The sequence below is a fragment of the Macrobrachium nipponense genome, chromosome 35 (assembly GCF_015104395.2).
Source record: "Macrobrachium nipponense isolate FS-2020 chromosome 35, ASM1510439v2, whole genome shotgun sequence".
Taxonomy (NCBI): domain Eukaryota; kingdom Metazoa; phylum Arthropoda; class Malacostraca; order Decapoda; family Palaemonidae; genus Macrobrachium; species Macrobrachium nipponense.
In genome coordinates, this window is record NC_061096.1 from 34,574,454 (window position 1) to 34,594,086 (window position 19,633).

Genomic DNA, 19,633 nt, shown 5'->3' on the forward strand with positions numbered 1-19,633 from the left:
TTACTTAACACCTAAGGTGTATATGGTTATTTTCTCTTTAACTATATGAGCATAGTTTATATTGTAGTATTTTCTTGTTTCCTTTGGTCCTAGTATATATGTATTGGTTATTTTTGTCATGCACTGGCTTGGATTATTTAAAAGAATTTTTTGTTTTCTTTAGCGCTTTGCAATTGAACGATATTTTTCCCCTTGGGCTATTGCCAAATAAAGGTACTTCAGTGAGCCTAACAGTTAAAACCATTTTGGAGATGTATTGACTTAGTACCGTGAACAGTAGTAATAAGAAAGTTTTCCAAACTACAAAGCTACAGACTCCCCGTTAATAGTTTGTCAATCGTTATTAACGTAAACAATGCAACGTTTTGATGTATGTTCCAAGGCGAGCGTTACTTGTGTTCTTGTATGAGTTGAAAAGGCTCTCTTTATTCCAAACATATAATCCTTATTGGTCTGGTATATTGTTGCTATTAACACATTTGATTTCGTCCAATTGTCAGGGAGTAGTTATAGGTTCATGCGAATATTAACATATACGTTTGGATGATGTGAGTGTTTTCATGGAGGGTATTTAGAACAGAATAAAATGTCGCATTTAGACCGAGAGCCAAGCGCTGGGACCTATGAGGTCATCCAGCGCTGAAACGGAAATTGACAGTAAAAATGCTTGAAATGTGTAACAGGAGAGACACCTTGCAGTTTCACTGTGAATCATTTGCTTGGAAAGTAAGATGGAAAAGAAAAGAAAGTATGAACTGAGGTGTAGTAAAAGAATGAAAGGGGTTGCAGCTAGCGGCCGTATGGACGCTGCAAAGAACCAAAAGTAATCCTTACAGTGACGGCACCTCATGAATATTTTGTTTTTCACGTAAATGACACAAGCACAGTGATTCCTCTACGGTATCGACAGCCATGGCAGATGGCAGCGACTAGGTAAGAGTCCAGTTCCTGCTGCTACCGAATCAATCAACCAATTCCCGAATGGTTTCCGAGAGGAGATGAACTCCGCCGCTGACGGACGACACCCACAAACACACGCCCATAAAAAAAAAAAAAAAAAATAGGTATCGACTCGGGGTATCGATCGCGAGATTGAATGGCGAGAGGGGGGAACGAAAGTCCGCGAAGTCCCGTTCGCCGACGAGAGAGAACAAAACCGAACGGACGTTTAACAAGCAGTAGGGGGTTCGGGAGGTGTCACAAAAAAGTTTGGGATTCTGACCCTTAACTGATCAGATTGTTAAGTGAGACAGTCAAATTGGTATTCAAAAATGTTCGATATCCATCGGAATATTAGAAAATGAATTGGACTATTGTGTGAGTGGATTTAAATACCCTCACTTTTTCTGTCTCTGAGAACACAGACACATTTACACACACACACACACACAACGAATCTTATATATATTTACACACACACCACCCAGCACACACATATATATTATATATATATATATATATATATATATATTATAATTCTCTCTCTCTCTCTCTCTCTATATATATATATATATATATATATATATATATATATGTGTGTGTGTGTGTGTGTGTGCGTGTGTGTGTGTTTGCATGTGACGAAAAGAAAGTCATATTGGAAAGAAGACCATGCCTCCCTTGGAAACACCTGCCGCCATCTTTAATGTTTAATGGGACCCACGAGATAACAGACAATTCAGTACCGGAGGGAGTAGGCATCAATTACCTCGCTTTAGCTAGCAATGTATGCGGGCGATCGATATGCGGTGCACCGGGCATCCGTGTGCGTTAGTATGTTTGTATGTATGTATATTGATATACATATATATATATACATACATATTTAGGAATCCACATCGCCAAACAAATATGGCAGTAAAATGTATATGTACTCATCGCTACCTACACCAAACAACATTATATATATATATATATATATATATATATATATATATATATATATATATATATATATATATATATATATATATATATGAGCGAATACAGCAGGAAAATGATAGGCAGAATGTCTATACCAAGCACTTTTGCTTTTATCAGCCATTGTCGATCTATATATATATATATATATATATATATATATATATATATATATATATATATATATATATATTTTATATGAAATATTTACATGTGAGCAAATATCATTTCCTGTATGGCTCAAGTGAATTCGGGTTGTTGCACTCTTTCACTTCACATATAAACACAAACAGACAAAATCTTCTACCATAGGCCCCTCCCCCCTGAAGAGATGGCTACTGAAGGGGTAAGCTTCCTTGTTCTCATTGGGCGCTTCTGAATACGTTGTTAGCCTCATCAGATTTCCAGAAACCTCTTTGGGGCCACTTGCTTCGTATAACAAACCGTTTGTGTAATTCACTTTGGGAATCAAAACCGGTGCTGTGGGTTTTGGCAGTGAGTGCCAATCAGTCAGTCCTCCCAGAGATCGAACATGGTCGCGAGAACTCTTGCTTGTTAGGCTGGAATGTTACCGATTTCACCACGGGGCTCAAGTATGTATGTATGTATGTATATGTATTATACACGTTTATATGTATAAGTATACATATACATATGCATACACATAATACATTCATAACCCCACACAATCATACACACACACACTATACACACACACACACACATATATATATATGTATATATATATAGATATATATATATATATATATATATCTATATATATATATAATATATATAATAGCTTTAAATTTCCTGTTCAGCTTATTCAATGCCAAAACTGCACAAGTCACTGTGTCCTTGTCCAAGGACTTCCGTTCCCAAAATTTTCATTGAACGGAGTTTTCACGTCCCTCATCTGTGTGATTCTGTGGCTGGAAAGGGGAGGTAGCACCATTTACAAGGTCCTGTCGGAAACTTTGATATCCATGGGCCTTGTCAAAGCTGACCTTTAAAGGAAAAAGATCCCCGACCTTCAGCTATAAAACCTCCACTACACAAATGACAAAATTCCCACTGCCCAGCTTTTCGGGAACTTTAAAACGGCCAGTGTTCGGAGAGATCTCCTTTATGGTCAGTATAGAGGGAAGGAGAAGCCACGTAGCCTTATGTATAGATAAACACTGAATGTTGTCATTTATAAAAAAAATAAATTGGATTAAATTTCGAATAAAACTTGATGAGCTTGCCAATGATGAAAGCAACAAAATCCAAAGAGAAAATAAAAATTTCCTGTATGTGAGAGAGAAAGTATTTGTAACTGTAGACATAAGTGCTAGAGGAAGAATCAGTAATAAATTCAAGATTATGTATATAAGTATGCAATATGTATATAATACATTATATATAATATGCATATATATACATATGTGTATATATATAGATATATATATATATATATATATATATATATATATATATATATATATATATATATATATATAATATATAATTATATCACCAAGACCATAGTGTACTTACAGTTTTTTGAGAAGAAGAAGAAGAAGAAGAAGAAGAAGAAGAAGAAGAGAGAGAAATGATTATATCCAGTATTTACATCTCTACAAGCATCTACTTGCTATTGTTCACAGCTACATTGATCGTGAATCCGGGAATAATATAACCTGAAAGTGGGCTCCAGCGAATCAAGTCTGCCCCTCTTATAGCACCTCCACTGATATCCTTTGTCGTTGGCTAAACTGGCCCAAAGTCACTCTTAGTGTCGAACCGCAAACGATCAATACAAGAAAGGTTTTCCCCTCGACCTTTCACGTGCGGTGAACACAGGCACCGTATATGTGCTTTGACCAACATTTGCTGCTACGAGTAAATTACTCATTGATTCTACAACATGCAAACTCCATTCGAGATCTGAGCCTAACAGAAAACGAGATAGTCTAGCTAACTTCTACTGACGAGAATCACAGTGCATGCGATCTGTGGAAGAAAACAAAAATTATCCGAGAAATATTTTCAACAAAAAGTTAGTGAAATATTTAACGCCTCCTTTGTAATTTGAAGTTTTAAAAGCAAAAAAATATATCAACAGAACCTTGTAGGGTTCAATTATCGTATTAAACTGTGAATTCAAGAGAAAATGTGGAAGTCACTTCCAGTGCAAAATACAAAATACGAACACTAATGATAAATGTATAATAAAAACGGTAAAGATGATAAAGTGATTAATGATTAAATGCAAAAGAACGTACAAATTTAGAAAAATTTCAAATGAATAAAGTCTCGGAACAAGATCAAGAGCGGAACAAGGAATGTCAGAGGTAAAATTGGGTCAAACAATCCGGCAAAAATAAGAGAGAAAAAAAGAACACACTACAAAGATGCTGAAATGTCTTATCACATCCCTGGAGATGGAATATTTGAAGAAGGGCAACAAGGACAACTATTAACATCCCTTCCATTGTTGTGAGAGGATATTGACCAAATACTGGAAGGGCCATTCACTGAAAGCGAAAGAAATATCTTAAAGCCAAGATGCTGAACGGGTCACCATGCACAGTTTTGACCTTGACCTGTGTTGACCCCAACTGCAGGAGTACAGTGCGCTGAAGGTCGTGAATTCCATCACATTCTTCTCTTTCTCCTGGCTCCAGGGTCATCGTCATCATCACCATGTCCGTTACCATCATCATCATCATTATAACTTCTTTCTCAATTATCTATGCAGGTGATTTCATTTGGGAAGCCTTTTCTTAGTCCCTTGAGAACTGTGTGTCTCCAGATCAGTTTTACATTGTTTTGTGAGAGAGAGAGAGAGAGAGAGAGAGAGAGAGAGAGAGAGAGAGAGAGAGAGAGAGAGAGAGAGAGAGAGAGAAAAACTATTTAGAAAGAGACAGGTGTTTTGTTGTCGGCAGTTCACATGATGAAAACTGTTGATGTAGTGAATGTTGTATTTTCCATCGATGTTGTTGTTGATGAGATTGATTAGGTGTCCTGTGTAATAATCCTGTCGGGTGCCGAGGGACTGTTCTTCCTCTGCTCAGCCTACGCCTGTATTGTGTTATTGATTCTCACAGCAAGCACACGTCTATTCACGCTTACATTTTCCTCTTTATCTCGTTCTTATGAGGACTCCTGTACTGCTCTGCACCAACCAGCCCTTTCGACTGTCAAGGAGGTTCGACACAGCGCCCCTGGTGACCACGACCCCCTCTCTTTCCCCTCCTCCTCCTCCTCCTCCTCCAAGCCTTCCTCCGCCTCCCGTTGTATATATAGGGGATGGGCTAAACGACTGGCCAGTGCCAAAAGATCTCCAGCGTTTTTTTCCTGAACTATAGATCAATTCTTTTCACGACCGACTACACATGGCTCTGGAAACTGGGCTCCTATGCTAGAGGTCCACTCTCTCTCTCTCTCTCTCGCAGGTCAGATGCCGACGTCCGAGACCTTTCCAATTGCCGTCAACGTCGCCGTGGGAAAAGGAAGAAAACAAAAACGGGGAATGAGGTTTCACAAGAGAATGATGCCAAGGATTGGTAAACTGGAATGAGTACACTACTGTGAGGGACAACGGCCACAATTCCTTACCATTAATCCATCGTTATCTGGATTGATGGTCTCGAAACGGTCAAAATTTCGGCAGAGTTCGCCCACCATCGCAGTCAGCACAAGATGGCCGCTGCGAGAAACTGACGGCCAGGCCTGGAAACCCCTCGCGCATGAGCAAGAGCAGAAGGGAGCCACTAGAGCCGGAGAAGGTGGAGGAGAAGGAGGAGGAAAAGGGAGTGAGGGTGGAGGAGGAAAAAGGGGGAGGAATACGATGAGGAAGAGGAGGAGGAGGTGGTGGAGGTAAAATCACCCTCTTCCTCCCTCTCTAGCTTTCGCTCTCGCCTGCCAGACCATGTTCCTAAAATCCATACAATAAATCTTAAAGTTCTTGCGCCCTTCTCCTAAAGGACTTTCTGGTTTCACGGCGAATGTAGAGCTTTTCCAATCGGACAGACTAACATATATGAGATGCGCCGGGGCGGTGGCACGCTTCCTTCTGCTAGTTCCCTGGCCTGAAATGCTTTTTGCACCGCCGCCAACTCACGCTAGGACTCCTGCTGCGTTCGCCGATTTCGATTCATGGTGGCTCCCCGATGACTCACTCCTCATTCAGCAAATGAACGCGCCCTCCGATTAAAAACCCTTCGGAGGCAGAACTGTTCTAGTCGTAGTTTCATTGATGCTTCTGTGACAACTTTCTTTCTTTTTTGTTTCGGCCTACCTTCCTGGTGAGGTTTGTTAATCGATATACTTGTAGAGTCTTAGTAGTCAATCTGAAGGAGCCCTATGAGAGTAGAGTAGAGATAAAATGCTTAGCCAGGCCTGGCGGCCGCAACCGTTGTTCGTTACCGGTCCCACGCAACGTCTCAGAGACAGGTCAAGTGATTGTGCTTCAGTTGTTATTTCTATAGGCCAGAACACACGATGTTCAGCTTACTTGCAACAGATGAAGCATAACCGATGCATTTGTTTGTGGCTTATTAAGTAGCTAAGCATTTGTTTTAACGTTTGATATTTATGGGCGATTTTATTATTCTGAGATGGAAGCACCAGCCTTGTTTTGTGATGACCTATCTTCAGGTTCTGGTTGACGTCATCCAGACAACGGCTAGTAATGACGAAGGGACTCACGAGATCTTATCTAACTAGGAGTTCAGATATATATATATATATATATATATATATATATATATATATATATATATATACTGCTGCGCGCTTTCACACAATTACAAGTGCACAATATAGTTATACATACACAAATTTTATATATATATAGTGTATATATATATATATATATATATATATATATATATATATTATATATATATGATCTAATATTTTTGCAAGTACGTGTGGGTGTGACAAAATTGAATATTTCAACACGAGAAGTAAATGTCAGAAATAACCTTGAATAAAATACCTTCTGAATGAAAAAAAGAAAAATCGAAAATTACGTTCTTTGTTGTTTGAGAATCGACTTTTTTCCCACAAACGCATCGATACGTGGGTGTGTTGTTTGATATAGTGAGAGCTGGTCGTGAATGGGTGAAGAGAGAGAGAGATAGAGAGAGAGAGAGAGAGAGAGAGAGAGAGAGAGTGGAGGGAGCCAGGAACGGGTGCCACAGAATATCGACCAGAAGCAAGTCCTCCCCCATCCGTCCCTTTTCCCTCTCTCTCTCTCTCTCTCTCTCTCCTCTTAAGGGGAGGGGTAGGGGGAGGGGGGAGTCTTGCCTGTACAGACCCTTTTCGTCATCGCCACTCCGCGCCTTGATCCGTACAGGTTTAGCAGTCAATAGAACGCGTGGGTGATCCTAACATTATTGTTTCTCTGACTGTCTGTCTGTCTGGCGTTCTGTCTGAAAGTCTGTCTAACATTCACACACTACTCTCTCTCTTTCTCTCTCATTACGGAAGACTATATATATCATATATAGATATATATATATATATATATATATATATATATATATATATATATATATATTGTCACTCGTGTAAATCAAGATGACTTAGATTCTATATTTTTTCATTTCCAATAATTACAAGTTCTCGAAGACATACAAAGTCTTTGGAAATTAAAGAATCTGAAATCTTAGCCATCCCGTCTTATTGGAGCTAACATGAGTTTGTATGAATATACTATACATAGTGAAGTTGTGCCTTTATATATATTGTCAAGCCATCCTCTTCCAGTACCAATAGAACCAAATATGTACATTTTCTTGATTTCATGTGTCCCACAAAACCTGGACAAATGTGGACACGTTTTGGATATAATAATGGTAATTATGATAATGAGACTGATATATAAAAAAGATGCAATGATTATCCACTTCATTTATTTTTCATTGTGGAACAGTAATAGTTCACGTGTATTGAACTTCACGGTCTTATTTGGAATCAGGGCTCTCACCGCAGCTTTCTCGTATATTACTGTCATTTTTACGGCATAGATATGCTAATAATAATAATAATAATAATAATAATAATAATAATAATAATAATAATAATAATAATAAAAGCAAGGAATAAACGACAACGACGTAAATGGAACCTCTGGCAACAGAGGAGCTTCGTCCGGCAACCAGGTATTCAACCCAATTGAAGGGGAAGACGGTCAGGTACTTGGAGGTCGTCATCCAGCAACTGATCACCACAACGAAAGTAATCAACAGCCTGAGATTGGAGCTACAGAGGCAAAAAGGAGAGGCTGAAGTAGCTCCAGGTCTCATGCAGAAGTGTGTGATCCTAGAAACGGCACACATAGTAAGAAAAGTGATGGACTCCTAAGGAGGCAGGATGCAACCGGAACCCCACACTATAAATACCCCCACCCAGTCGAATTAAGCACTGTGATTAGAGCAAAAAAAAAAAAAAAAAAAAAAAAAATAATAATAATAATAATAATAATAATAAAACACTAAGTACGATCTCAAGATCCCTGAAAAAGGAATCTGAAAAAATTAGAGGCTGAACTAGCTCCAGGCCTCATGCAGAAGAGTGTGCTCCTATAAACAACGAGCATAGTAAGAAAATAATGGAATCCTAAGGTGGCAGGATGCAACCCGGAACCCCACACTATAGATACCACCCAGTCGAATTGGAGGACTATGATAAAAAAAAGTAAAAAATAAATAAATTAAATAAATAGATACAAATAAAAAGAAAAAAAGAAAAAAAAACACTAATAATAATAATTACACTGAATATGGAGGGACACGAAACTATATGAGGAATTTAATCTTGTTAACAGATTGACTACAGTATAACTTTATAGTTTTACAGGTAACGCAGATGAGACTAGTTGATTGACTAATCAGTTTCTGGGTATAGAAGGAAGTACAGAAGGAGGTGTTATCAGTTTAATGTAGTTTTATTAGTAAACTTCTCAAAAGACATACGTTTTATTCATGTTAGTAAGCTGCAAAATTTCAACAGATATATTATATTATATATATTTTATATATCTGTATATATATAGTATATATAATTTATATAGTATAGTATATATATATATCTATATGTATATATTATGTATGTATGTATGTATGTATGTTATGTAGATGTAGTATGTATGTATGTATGTATGTATGATGGTATGTATGTATTTAATGTAAAATGTATGTATGTATGTTGTATATTTAAAGCAAAAGCATGGGGAGGCAGCTGGGGGGTTAAACTGTTTAAAAATCATACCTAGGCTACAAATGAACAGAAATAAAGATCGGTTTATGAGGGTCATTCATTTTAAAACATCGCCAAATTAAAAGCCTTAGTAATAGCTAAGATGAGGTGAAAAAATGTTATGTACTGAGTTTGTGTGTGTGTGACTCACACACACACAGAGAGAGAGAGAGAGAGAGAGAGAGAGAGAGAGAGAGAGAGAGAGAGAGAGAATTAAACCCCAAGTAGGAAGTTCGCGTCAAAGGTCAAGCGTCACTTCCAAAACCACGAGAGACGCCAGGAATGGCAAAGTTAAAATCTACAAAGCGTTGGAGAAAAAGATCAAAAAGGAAGAGAACCAGAGGGACAATAGGTCTCCCTTTGCCTGGGAAAGTTTCAGTAGATGGTCTGGGAAATAAATTGAAAGCATTGGGTGACGCTTGGAGGCGTGAACTCCAGTTTTTACGTTGGGCGATTTGGCTCTGGTTAGTACCTGGATGGACGAACACTGAAAATCCCGTGACCACCTGTAGGGTCATGGGCTTGGGTAGTACATTAACCTTCTGAAAAATCTACGTTTTGCAAAATGTCTTGTGCGTCTGGTTTCAGTAGCAAAGGTTAACACGAGACACGAGATGCCAGTTCTTGGGCAATACACATACGTCAACATCACAGCCCTAAGATAAATAAAGTATAAAAAATAATTAAAAAGTCATATGCAGCAACCATTAATCTCACCTTGAAAATGTAACTTCTACTTTCATTTGGTTTAAAGAGCATATCTCCCCTCAGTCATTACAGCCTAATAGTTTCTCCTTTCTCTCTCTCTCTCTCTCTCTCTCTCTCTCTCTCTCTCTCTCTCTCTCTCTCTCTCTCTCAGGATTCAAGAGACGTGGGAATGCCTCAGAGACTATGGGGCCAGAATGCAAATGGGGCCTTTTCTGGGCGAGTCTTAATGATTGCATAGTTCTTTCACAAGTGATAGTCGTGGACATTTCTAATCTATCACAGCTATTAATCTGAATCATAACAGGATCGAACTTTTCTACTGTAGCAAGCAAGTAGGTCGCTACTTTTATATATATCGTACTAAATGAATTTTGCCTTTTTTATAAAGTAAAAATTAAAATTAATTGAATTTTGCATTACTTATATATTAAAAATTAAAGTTAATTGAATTTTGCCTTTTTTATATATTAAAAATGAATGTTAATTGAATTTTGCCGTTTTTATATATTAAAAATGAAAGTTAATTGAATTTTGCCTTTTTTATATATTTAAAATTAAAGTTATTTTTAAAATCAAAGCCCGTTATAATAATCTTCTTTATCCAAGCAACAGTATTAAAGAATGAGAAAATGACATTGCGTCGGAGAGAAGCATTAAGCAACAATGGGGCTGGTCACTACTTGGACAGGTGTCCACTAGGGAATGACGGAGGATGTTAGCACATAAACGTCATGTCCGTAGTCGAAGTGTACGACACCCCGCAGGAGTGTAGCATGAACGTAACGGGTTAAAATGACACCTATAAAGCTGAGAGAGAGAGAGAGAGAGAGAGAGAGAGAGAGAGAGAGAGAGAGAGAGAGAGAGAGAGAGAGAATTTATTACTATAGTATTCTTTCTCGAGTCGTTTATCTCCAACTTTAAATGCTGACTAATGTTTCATAATGCTTTGTAGGTCATTTAATTGATTACTTAGAATGTCAGTCACGTACGAGAACATCATGTAGATTCCGCAGAACAAAAAGGATTTTTCAAAAGATTCTTCAGCACTTGAGTAATAATTCTTCCAGTTACGCATTATGAGCATTTACCTTTCTATTTGCTCTCCATCTAATCAGCTCTGAATGTAGAATACTATGAGTGATTTTTTTTCCTAATAATAATGCTCAAGACATTTGATGAAAAATTAACGAATTTTTGCGATTATATTAAAAATTATATTCCCAATCATCTTTATATCTGATAAATGTCTCGACTCATGGTTTAATCTGTCTTTTCACCGAACCTCGACGAGTGATAAAATAAGTCGGTTATGCATAAAGTCATGCGGCTGTATAAAGTTCTGCATGAGCAGCAGCTCTCTCTCTCTCTCTCTCTCTCTCTCTCTCTCTCTCTCTCTTCTATAATAATATATATATATATATATATATATATTGTATTATATGTATATATATATATATACGGTATATATAATACTATTATATATATACACATACTTATATATATATATATATATATATGTATGTATGTATGATATGTATGTAGTATGTATGTATGTTGTATGTATGAACTATATATACGATTGGTGTATATCTATGGTTATATATGTATACATATATTACATATATATAATATACATACTGATATATTATACAACATACATAATTATACCACACTGATATATACCCGTGATAATATATATGTATTATGTGTATGACTGATATGTATATGTAAGTATGTAGACAAATAAATATTATATATATATATATATATATATATAATATTATAAACACACATACGTGTACATATATGCGTCTGTTGTGGATGTTTGTTAATTTGGGTTTTCCGTAAGTTCACATGGACTTAAACATTACTGTTGTTACCTGGTAAAGCTAATTAAATACTTGTGGTCAGTGGGTAAAATACTCCATAGTGTTATTGCAATGCAAACGCACTCATTCCGAGATGAGGCCAGTTCTTATGCAACAAGAGCGTGCATGGTGAAGCATGGGAGGCAAGGACAACTTTAAGGGCATTCTTTACTGCAAAACTGAGTTAACAGTTAATGCATTAGTTGATTAATTAGAAAAGATTCGGCCCGTGTTCTCTCCTTTTTTTTTACCAGGCCTCGTTACTCGTCTGGCATCGAATTTTCCTCCCCTGCTCAATCATGTGAAGCCGTAACTTGCATTTAGAAGATCACTTCATGTCAAGCTGATTTTGAGTGGAAAAGCCTTCGGGGAATGTTTTCTTTCTGCCAAGCGTCTCCGCTTGCAAAAACCCGTATTTTTCATTTGTCGTTCATTTATGCCGAATAAACCAAGGTAATGGTGACTGGATAGTTTCGTATCTTGAAGCTCACTTCAAGTCAAGACTAAAGTCATTTCGAGCCAGAATTAAGTTTCGAGTGATTGTCCGGACTTTTTCTCAAATTCGTTTTTTTTTCTTTTCTCCTTAATGTTTCCTCTTACACTTTCTGAAAGTACGAGTAACGAAGCAAACAAAGGAAATTATCTGAGAAGTAGACGATTGAATGAAAGAGAAACGAGAAGACAAAGGAGCATAAGTATGGAAGAATGAAGAGGGAAAACAGGAAGAGTTCTGAAATGAGAGGCGAAAACCTGACTTTTTCTTGAGTTACTCCTCAGCTAGATTAACGCTTAGACAGAAATGGGAGATCTTTCTATGGTTTCCATCAATAATACTTCATTTTTGATAACCAAGGGCGCTTCACATATTGAACAGATAATTCCTCATATTTTTTATTTTATTGCAACCAAACGCTGTGTTGTAAGAGCTCGTTAGCTTGTAATATTCCAGTACATAGTCGAAACTTTGAAGAAGTATTGTTCTTTTGAAGCACCTTAATATAACATCATCATTATCATTGAACGAAGACTCTGGAGCGCAGTTTTATCTGACGAAAGAGTAGTACGTTTTATACTGTCGAGTGTAAAGAACCTCTCAGCCATTGTTTGTCGAAAACCAATTAGCATTTTAGCCCAGAATGATATGGGGGGGATGGTGGGCCCGGGTGAATTTCATAGGGAGAGAGTAGAGGGAAGAGATGAATTCGCATGAAAAGGGTTCAGTAGAGGAAAGGTATCCAAGAAAAAACAAATTGTTGGTCGATCGATAGATAGGCGGGTTGAGCAAGGTACGTTTGGCGACAGGTAGTTAAATGGACCTGATATTGGAAATCGTAACCAGCTGCCTTTTGCTTGAATAAGGATATCAACAACTGTTTTCCCGACCTGGTTTTTCCAGTTCCCCCTCTGACCAAAAATAGTCGGAGGAGAAGTGCAAAATTCCCACTCTTTCTCTCTCTCTGCTTCTCTGTAAGTCGAGCAAATTTCCTCAACGCTTTTTTGCTGTCAGCTTTAACACACCGCCCTTGTCATTTTTCCTTGGCAAAGATCATTGGCTTTTAGATTTTATTAGCTGGTTGAACGGGCTATGGAGGACGAGGCCCTGATTCAAAAAGCCGGCCGTCAGCTATTGATTTTAGGAACGTCCTGGCATCGTTTTCGGACACAACAGGAAAAGGGACCCGATAGGCTGTCAGCTGCTATTTGTTCGTTGTTATTAAATCGTCAGATAAATGATTCGATTTGTTTATGATAATTGCCGTTGCAACGACTTCGGTCATTGATGCCGATTCGGGAGATTAAGTGAGTTGCTGGTTTGATTTTTAAAAGTGATGCAGTTCATTTTGACTTTATACACAGACATTTATATCGTATATATACGTATATATATATATATATATATATATATATCTAATAAAAGGAGCCCATGAAAACACCAAAACCAAAATGTAGAGAGAAAAGTACTATATTTCAGAGACTGCTGTCTCTCTCTTCAGGTATATGAATGAGAAAAGTTTACAGAAAAGGTGGTATTTATACCAAGAGATTCGTCCACAAGTAAAGCCATTTAGTTCACCCCCGCTGATAATCTTCCTTTAATCTTCTTAAGCGTTGGTTTGAATGAACACTGCGTCGACAATATCTGATATCCAATTCCCTTTTGAGATGTTCATTACCTGCTTCTCTTTATTAGGCCGATTCCATCATTTGACTCTTGTACCGGCAGTTGCTGCTATAAATTACACGTGACATATTCCAGTTTATTCTATGGTTATGTTCATTTATATGGTTGAAAATAGCCGAGTTCTGTTGTCCATACCTAACTGACCGTTTGTGTTGTATAATCTCTGGGGAAGTGATTTACCTGTAAATCCGATGTAAGATTGGTCACAGTCCTGGCATGGGATCTCATATACCCCAGAGTCTTTGGGAGATGTCTTTGTTGGACGTTAATCAGGGATTTGGCTAAGGTATTTGGTAGGTAAATGCAAAAGGGTTTGGATTTCCCAAGGGTGTGAGTTACTCTCTTAATCGTCTCCAGGTGGGGAATTTTTATTTTATTGTTGGGTGTGTCTCTGGTCTTGTCTTTAGGGGGTCGGTAGAAAATTACGTTTGCTTTTTGAATTACTTTCTCAATTATATGGTCAGGATACTTTAAAGATGAAAGTTGCTTGCGAATTAGTTCAAATTCTTTTTCCAGGAAATCTGGGGAACAAATTCGTAAGAATAGGTTGCTAGCTACATATCTTGATAGTATTGTCATGATAGCTAAAGTAGTGAATATATGAAAGTGAGTAACGTTGGTTTTCTGTATATGGTAAATTTGTATTCTGTCGTGTCTCTGATTATTAAAACATCAAGAAAAGGAATTTTGTTGTCTGTTTCCCATTCAACTTTAAATTTGATGCTGGGCACTAATGCGTTTAATTTTGAGAGGAATTCATTAAAATTACCCCACTTATTATCCCAAAATGTTAGTATGTCATCCACGTATCTCATCCACAGCATGTTTTTGGGTTTTATTGCATTTATTACTGTAGTTTCAAAGTATTCCATGTACAGATTGGCTAAAATAGGACTTAAAGGACTACCCATACTACACCCGAATTTTTGCTTGTAGAATGATTCCCCGAATGAAAATACGTTATTAGATGCACATAATTCAACTAACTTTATTATTTTGTCAAGTGCCAAAGGGAAATGATCTGAATAGGGGGATAATTTTTCCCTTAAAAACTGAAGAACGTCCTGTACTGGTACTTTTGTGAATAGGGAGTCTACGTCAAGGCTTAAAAGTTTTATGTTGTGAAGTGGTATATGCGCTTCTCTGAATTTGTGACAAAAGTCTTCCGAATGTTTGATGTGACTGGGAGAAAAAGTGCCTAAAAAAGGATAATAAGTGGGGTAATTTTAATGAATTCCTCTCAAAATTAAACGCATTAGTGCCCAGCATCAAATTTAAAGTTGAATGGGAAACAGACAACAAAATTCCTTTTCTTGATGTTTTAATAATCAGAGACACGACAGAATACAAATTTACCATATACAGAAAACCAACGTTCTCACTTTCATATATTCACTACTTTAGCTATCATGACAATACTATCAAGATAGGTGTAGCTAGCAACCTATTCTTAAGAGCCTTACGAATTTGTTCCCCAGATTTCCTGGAAAAAGAATTTGAACTAATTCGCAAGCAACTTTCATCTTTAAAGTATCCTGACCATATAATTGAGAAAGCAATTCAAAAAGCAAACGTAATTTTCTACCGACCCCCTAAAGACAAGACCAGAGACACACCCAACAATAAAATAAAAATTCCCCACCTGGAGACGATTAAGAGAGTAACTCACACCCTTGGGAAATCCAACCCTTTTGCATTTACCTACCCAAATACCTTAGCCAAATCCCTGATTAACGTCCAACAAAAGACATCTCCCAAAGACTCTGGGGTATATGAGATCCCATGCCAGGACTGTGACCAATCTTACATCGGATTTACAGGTAAATCACTTCCCCAGAGATTAATACAACACAAACGGTCAGTTAGGTATGGACAACAGAACTCGGCTATTTTCAACCATATAAATGAACATACCCATAGAATAAACTGGAATATGTCACGTGTAATTTATAGCAGCAACTGCCGGTACAAGAGTCAAATGATGGAATCGGCCTTAATAAAAGAGAAGCAGGTAATGAACATCTCAAAAGGGAATTGGATATCAGATATCGTCGACGCGCGCAGTGTTCATTCAACCAACGCTTAAGAAGATTAAAGGAAGATTATCAGCGGGGGTGACCTAAATTGGCTTACTTGTGGACGAATCTCTTGGTATAATACCACCTTTTCTGTAAACTTTTCTCATTCATATACCTGAAGAGAGACAGCAGTCTCTGAAATATAGTACTTTTCTCTCTACATTTTGGTGGTTTTTGTTTTTATGGGCTCCTTTTATTAGATGGAATTCTGTTGTTACAGAACATTTTTACCAGTCATATAATATATATATATATATATATATATATATATATATAGTGTGTGTGTATGCAAGTTTGTATATATATATATATATATATATATATATAATATATGTGTGTGTGTGTGTGTGTGTGTGTGTGTGTGTGTGTGTGTAGATCAGTTATTATTTTTACCTATTTTCTAAAGTTTTTTCTCTCACTTAATTCTTTTGCCACCGTTCTACCAAATTGTAAATCCTCTTTTCTACCATTTCAGTATCATATCCTCCTACTTTTCACTCCTAACAAGCAAAGTGGTATACGATCCTTAAATCTCACGTATAAGGTCATTGACGGGACTGAAGACATCTCTCTTTTGATCTCCTAATGGATTTTACTTTTTTTTTTCTTCTTCTTTTTTAGTGATCTAAATTTTGTTTTGTTTTCTACTGTGGTGCCACCCAATAGCGGAAATTCTCAAGTGGTATTTTGGAAAGTCATCAAAATTACTTTGGAATGTGGTATTTCAGTCATAATTTTTAACCATCTATTAATTGGCCTTTAAGAGTGCTCATGGAAAAACCAGAAGTGCCATAAGAGTTTATTAATACGATCACCTAAAGAGACTATTAAGCTTATATTCCCTTTCGTGGACTCCACAAATAAAGACTCCATTGTAGGCCTCCCCCATAAAGCCACACAACGAGGTACAAACGGGCGGATATTGTTTTCACTTTGCCTTTATTGCGGGATAGCCAGAGTTTTCCAAAGCAGATGCTAATCCAGCTGGCATTTCCGTCTTTCCGGATTAAGAGAGGAAGTTTAGAACCTCGGAACACATTCAGAGAAGAACGTTAATGTGCTTATGCAGGCTTCCACGGAATAGACTGCCCTTATGTAGGAAGAGAATAAGCCAACATAAGACGTATATAATAAAATAAAAATTAAAATAACGATTAAACATAAATTGGGCATGCATACGAATAAAGTATGTAAAAAGGAAAAAATAATTGTGAAAGTGTATATTTGACTTGGACGAATAAACTCGAAAGTCTTAAATAAAACACTCAATTACACTCCATCTCTTAAAGTGCAGCTAAATTTTATGCTTGTAGGACTTCAGTTTTCTGTTCTTAGCTGTGAAAACTTCATAATATGTATATGCATCTTTATATCATGTTTTTGTGCAAGGATAGAAAATTATTCTAGAAAGAGCTTTACAACATAGACAACGTAATCTTCCAAACTTCATGTAAAAACGTTGGCAGAAAACAGTTGAAAAGAAGTATGAATATGAGAAAATGAATAAATAAATGTAGATATATCTATTACCTGAGCGAAAGAAGAGGAAAAAAGACGGAAATGATGAACATGAGAACTTAAAATGGATATAGTAAGCATCATGACCTCAAAGACTGCCTACATCAAAGACTCGTCATAACGCAGCTAATTATTGGAATGATGCTTTTCTGGCTGATTCTCCGAACTGGACCAACGTCCTTTTGCATTGTTACAAAAATGTAATCATTGCTGAACATAAAAATACTCTTGGCCTTCTAAGGGCCTGTACGAGTAGCAATGGGTTTCGAGGTCAGTGAGCAACCTGAGCAAGTGAGAGCTGATGAGTGCTGTGGTAAACAAGACACTTTGCAGACGTTGAACTAATTTTCATTAGTATATTAGGAAGTGAAGCATGACTTAAGAGAACTAGATAGGTAATGGAGAAAAAAGAAAGAGGAATGCTTTACACAGACGATTAGATGATACAGATAAAATGAAGAGATGGTGTCATAAAAAACTGAGATGGCAAAGTAGGCGGTGGATGAGGATCAAGAATGAAATTAAGAGGAGAAAGAGGTGAAGAGAGAGAGAAGACTTATAGACAACTGGTAGAGAGAGGAAGGTAAGGAGTGAACAATGAGTAGGAGGAATGTTGTGAAAAAACAACACAAAGGCAGACGTGTTTTTCTTACAATCCACCAAATAATATTCACATGTAATAGTATCAAGTTCTATTGATTGTTCTGTAATCGATAGAGTAGCCATAAAGACACTTTGGGTACTGGAGATATTGTGAAGCAGCTCTTGGTGAATCGACAAATTACTATTTGATAATCGGTTCATAAATCATTTCAGGTGGTTTTGGCCAAATAGTGCTTGGAGTGATATTGCTTTAACCCTTGAAATCTCGTATGCAATGTGGTTGTAGCTTGTATAGTCACGTCCTTTCTACATATACGTAATCAGGAATTTATTTTGCGGTGAAGATCGCTACAATAAATAACCTAATGTGAAAAAAGAATATAAGTATGATGAAAAAACAGCCTAAATACACAGCAGAGCAGAGACAATACAAACTGCTTGCCCCTTCAACCTCCTGCGACTTCAACTCTGATGTTTGTCCGGAATTCTTGAAGAGTGTACACAGTCAGACATTTACATTCTCCTCTCTCGAAAGTGTGGGGCAAAGTTTCGAAAGGCAACACGAGAAATCCTTCCAGATCAATGTCGGCAAGGTGAACCAAATCCAAGAAAAATAACAGGACGATTTTTGTCTTTTCCGTGATGAAACCAAAGACTTCTCCAAGAACAGAAGGGCTGAGGGTAGTTAAAAGATATGGACTTTTATTTCAAAGTAGGTCAAAATTAAATATAGCAAAATGAAAACGACTTCCGTGAAAGGCCAGAGGAAGAAGAAGAAGAAGAAGACTTTTTCAATTGCATGAGCAGTGAGAGAAGCCTCGGTTGGATCAAGTAGGTCAATGCTAAATATAGAACATCACTTACTGGCGCTGGTAATATGACTGACTCTTTCCATACCTCAAAGAGATCCCGGTTGGAGGGTGTCATGTCACCAAAGGGAACTCAGTGGGTATCATAGTCTTAATGATGCAAGATAATGGTCATCTTTTGTGAATGCAGAGACCTTGTCCGACGGGCAGAAAATCGGCCAAACCCTTTTGACATGAAACATCTCGGAGTAAAGTATGGTATCCCGGATATCATAGAGAACTAATGATGCGAGCTAATGGTTCTCTCTCGACGAATATAGTTTCATCAATGACTGATGGCGCAGGATTTTCCGAGAGTGGAAAATGTGATATTTATGCGGTGATGGTCTAATGTATGGCAGTGGTTGAATTGACATCGTTTTTTCTAAGGTTTATATAAAACTACTGGAAACGGTTCTTGTAGGAACATGCCATACAATACAAAACCATATTCAGTCCTGTATTTCATGTCATTAAGGTTTTCCTTGAATGTTCATGCCAGTTGTTGTAACTTATTACTAGTCAACTGTTATGGTAGATATAGGTTGACAACGATTCCAAGTACAGATACTAAATTCGACAGGAATGTGTACAACAGAGCCAGTATCAACTTAAATCTCTTTCTTGATAGCCGAATGGTCACGTCGACCGTATATCACT

The 19,633-nt window shown here is 37.2% G+C and overlaps 1 protein-coding gene and 1 long non-coding RNA gene across 3 annotated transcripts in view; one reads left to right on the forward strand and one right to left on the reverse strand.

The window, feature by feature from the left end:
• LOC135208588 (uncharacterized) overlaps window positions 1-19,633 on the forward strand; it is a 123,109-nt gene that overhangs the window by 69,389 nt on the left and 34,087 nt on the right. The gene's annotated exons all lie outside the window — the stretch shown is intronic.
• The window catches only part of LOC135208586 (protein stoned-A-like), a 65,926-nt gene that overhangs the window by 43,343 nt on the left and 2,950 nt on the right, over window positions 1-19,633 (reverse strand). The window contains exon 1 of one of the 2 annotated variants that reach the window (XM_064240936.1): window positions 5,521-5,668. The exons of the other annotated variant lie outside the window; for it this stretch is intronic. The gene's annotated coding sequence lies outside the window, so the exon portion shown is untranslated. Of the gene's footprint in view, window positions 1-5,520; window positions 5,669-19,633 lie in introns of those variants that run through there. 2 annotated transcript variants of the gene reach the window in all.